Source organism: Lepidochelys kempii, chromosome 1 (assembly GCF_965140265.1).
Source record: "Lepidochelys kempii isolate rLepKem1 chromosome 1, rLepKem1.hap2, whole genome shotgun sequence".
In the NCBI taxonomy this organism is placed as follows: Eukaryota; Metazoa; Chordata; order Testudines; family Cheloniidae; genus Lepidochelys; species Lepidochelys kempii.
In genome coordinates, this window is record NC_133256.1 from 87,134,561 (window position 1) to 87,139,091 (window position 4,531).

The 4,531-nt window shown below is 43.5% G+C and overlaps 1 pseudogene; it reads left to right on the forward strand.

Annotated features, from left to right (window-relative positions):
- The first annotated feature begins 2,205 nt into the window (after positions 1-2,205).
- LOC140904825 (uncharacterized) lies at positions 2,206-4,163 on the forward strand (annotated as a pseudogene).
- The last annotated feature ends 368 nt before the right edge of the window (positions 4,164-4,531 follow it).

The window sequence follows — 4,531 nt, forward strand, 5'->3', positions numbered from 1 at the left end:
CATCACAAATACAATGCAGAAATTACCCCCCACACAATCTTTCTTTTTTTAAACTTTGAATTTTATTAAAAAAGACAATCTACTATATTCAGCAAAGTTAGTAGTATATTAAATTAACAATGTTATTTATCATCTTTGTCTCTAGAGTCTTAACAGCACTTCCAGGTTATTAGTATTTTTCTCCTAGCTAGGGAGCTTTAGATACGTATCTTGATTAACTCATTTTATTAGTCAAGTATTATACAAACAATAGGGTTGATTCACCACTGTACTACTCCAGTTTTAGGCTAGTTTAACTTCATTGATGTCAAGGGATATCTGTGCCTCTTACAGAAATATAAACATAGGAATTCTTACATTCAGAAATGGATATTTGCTTTTTTCACTCCTTTTGAATGTACATAATAACTTTGTTAACATTCTTTAAGGCAAAATAGCCCCTTTTACCTCATCACTGCCAAAGCACTAAGTAGTATAAATACAGTTAAAACAATACTAAACCTTGCAACAAATTTTGATTTAAGCGTGCTAGTTAGTGCGCTTTCCAAAAATATTGAGGAAGGATGGTTTAGTGGTTAGTGAACCAGACAGGAACTCAGCCGCTCAGCTGGTTCAACTTCTTCCAGTGTCTCAGACTTCTTATGGGACCTTGATCTCTTTGTGCCTTGGGTCACAGGTTTTCTGCTTTTATATTGTATCCCCTTTCCCTAATCTTTCTCTATCAGGTATATAGAATGTAAGCTCATTGCAGGATAGTGTCTTGGTGTGTGTATACACATCATGTGGCACAGTGGGGCCCCAGTGTCAGTTTGAGCCTCTGTGCACTTCTGAAATATAAATAATATTTCATTTCTTCTAAGTAAGGGTATTTTAGCTGTAATCTCTTAAAATGTCTGTATTAATACTTTGAGAACAGACACACCCTGATTTGCTAAATGACAGCTTTGCGTGACACCAAATATTTTAATATAAGTAGGAGATCAGTGAATTAGAAATCAATAAAACAGGGTATCTACCTGCTGAAAATTTATTGGAAAGTGAGGTTTAGATATTGGGGTAGTGTGTCGCATTGGCATTCTGAAGGACTTCACACAACTACCTCCACCCTGAGTTAGTTCAAGCCAGTTCTTGTTTGCTATTTGAATAGCATCTTGGGATTTGATTGTACAAGGAAGGTGTGGTCATGGCAGAATTTTTTTTATTTGTTTTTCTGAGCCTTTCTGTGGATTAAGCAAGAGAGTTTATCTAGCTATTTATTTCCTAGTACTTCTTGAATTGGTATGATAGGGAAGAACTTCATCTCAATGCAGTATCATGTACCATCACAAAAGCACAGAGAAGTTCTGTGAATAGAGGAATTAGTACCATGAAAACGTGAACTCTTTCTTTTTAAATCTGTAACAAGAAGCCAGGTAGTTGAGGAAGGAGCATGGTTCTAGGCATGAACCCTGCAGTGAAGTGGAACAAGAGAGAGTGTAACTGTTTACTCTATTGCTAATCAAGTTCTTCTGTATTATTACAGTCACATGATGGTATAACCACAGTGATCACTAATATCATCTGAGTAAAGCCTGATCAACTATCACAGCTCCAACCCAGAGATGAGTGGGACAAAATTCCTTCATTCCAACCCTTCAGATCAGTCCTCTGCAGGCCATTGGTTTGGACTTCTCATTCTTTTTGTTTTTGTTTGTTTGTTTTATGCAATAAGTACATTTTCTTTCATTATACCCAATTAACGTAAAAACATACTTTCAAGTCACAATTACACAGTTTTCCAGAGTGAGCAGGTTTAATTACTAATAATAATTATAGAACTAAGGCCTGGTCTACACTACGAGTTTATGTTGGATTTAGCAGCGTTAAATCGAATTAACCCTGCACCTGTCACACAACAAAGCCATTTTTTTCAACATAAAGGGCTCTTAAAACCAATTTCTGTACTCCTCCCCAACGAGCAGATTAGTGCTGAAATCAACATCGCCGTTTCGAATTAGGGTTAGTGTGGATGCAATTCAAAGGTATTGGCCTCCGGGAGCTATTCCACAGTGCACCATTGTGACCACTCTGGACAGCATTCTGAACTCAGGTGCACTGGCCAGGTGTATAGGAAAAGCCCCAGGAACTTTTGAATCTCATTTCCTGTTTGGCCAGGCAAGCTCATCAGCACAGGTGACCATGCAGAGCTCATCAGCGCAGGTGACCATGCAGTCCCAGAATCAAAAAAGAGCTCCAACATGGACCGAACAGGAGGTACTGGATCTGATTGCTGTATGGGGAGAGGAATCCGTACTATCAGAACTACGTTCCAAAAGACAAAATGCCAAAACATTTTAAAAAATCTCCGAGTCCATGAGGGACAGAGGCTACAGCAGGGACCCAACACAGTGTCGCGTGAAACTTAAGGAGCTCAGATAAGAGTATCAGAAAACCAAAGAATCAAATGGACGCTCTGGGACAGAGCCCCAGACATGTCGCTTCTATGCTGAGCTGCATGCAATTCTAGGGGGGGCTGCCACCACTACCCCATCCCTGTCCTTGGACTCCGACAATGGGGTACTCTCCATCATGCCTGAGGATTATGTGGACAGGGAAGATGAGGAGGAGGAGGACAAGCTTGAGGAGAGCACACAGAACACCGTTCTCCCTGACAGCGAGGATCTTTTTATCACCCTGACTGAAATACCCTCCCAACCCAATGAAGCCGGAGAAGGGACCTCTGGTGAGTGTACCTTTTTAAATATAATACATGTTATAAAAGCAAGCATTTTTTTAATGATTAAGTAGCCCTGAGGACTTGGGATGCATTCGTGGCCAGTACAGCTACTGGAAAAGTCTGTTAACATATCTGGGGATGGAGCGAAAATCCTCCAGGGGCATCTCCATGAGGCTCTCCTGGAGGTACTCTAAAAGCCTTTGCAGAAGGTTTCTGGGGAGAGCAGCCTTATTCCGTCTTCCATGGTAGGACACTTTACCATGCCATGCCAGTAGCAAGTAATCTGGTATCATTGCATGACAAAGCCTGGCAGCATTGGTCCCGGTGTTTGCTGGCATTCAAGCAACATCCGTTCTTTATTTCTCTGTGTTATCCTCAGGAGAGTGATATCATTCATGGTCACCTGGTTGAAATAGGGGAATTTAATTAAGGGTACATTCAGAGGTGGCCATTCCTACTGGGATGTTTGACTGTGTCTGAAAAGAAATCCTCCCCACAGTTAGCCACGTGGTGGGGGGGGGGCATTGTGGCTGAGCTGTTCACATTTGGCTAGCAGGGATCTTCCCTGATACCAGCCACGTGGTGGGGTGAGGGGTAAAGCAATCATCCCAGAGAATTGGATTGTGGGGGGTTAGTTTGGTTTCTGCTGCTGCACGTTAACAGGAAAACCTCAGCACTGAATGGCTGACTCAATGTGCTTTGCTTGGTATGGGAGAGGAGGGCGCTGCTGTTATGAAGGTTGCAGAAGCCGAAAGACTATGGCTTACCATGGCTGCCTGGAAGCCGAGTTCTGTTGCCCGGCACTGCGTGTGTGATCTGTAACACCAAAGCCGCAGGCGCTCAACATAAGATGCAAAATGCGACCTTGTACCAAAATCACATGTGCTATGTAATGTAAATAGTGTTGTTCACCGTGAAAGAGTATAGCCATTGTTCTGTAAAATGTATCTTTTTAAATACTTAACTCCCTTTTCCCTCGAGCAGCTTAAAATGTTTCAAGCCTCCCTCCTCCATCCCAAAGGCTATCTCAGATAAGGCAGCGAAAAAAAACGCACGCGCAATGAAATGTTCTCTGAGCTCATGCAGTCATCCGGCACTGACAGAGCTCAGCAGAATGTGTGGAGGAACACAATAGCAGAGTACAGGAAAGTGGCCGATGAACGTGAGGAGAGGTGGAGAAAGGAAAATCAGAGGAGGCATGAGGCAACGCTGGGGCTACTGCAGGATCCAACGGACATGCTCCGGCACCTGGTGGAGGTTCATGAACGGCAGCAGGAACACAGACTGCCGCTGCAGCCCCTGTTTAACCGCTCTCCCTCCTCCCCAAGTTCCGTAGCCTCCTCATCCAGATGCCCAAGAAAGTGGGGGTGGGAGGCTCCGGGCACCCAACCACTCCACCCCAGTGGACAGCCCAAGCAACAGAAGGCTCTCATTCAACATGTTTTAAAGTGGCTTTTTCTTCCCTCCTACCTTCCTCCCACACCCTACCCAGCCTACCTAGTGAGTTATCTCCCTATTTTTATAATCAATTAATAAAGAATACATGTTTTTTAAATGATAGTGACTTTATTTCCTTTGCAAGCAAGCTGTGATCGAACAGGAGGGCGGGTGGCTTACAGGGAATTTAGAGGCAACCAAGGGGGTGGGTTTTCATCAAGGAGAAACAAACAGAAGTGTCACACAGTACCCTGGATTTCAAAGCTTCTGTGATGCACAGTGCTTCCTACTCTGCTCTTCTAACCGCCCTGGTGTCTGGCTGCGCGTATTCAGCGGCCAGGCAACTTGTCTCAACCTCCCACCCAGCCATAAACGTCT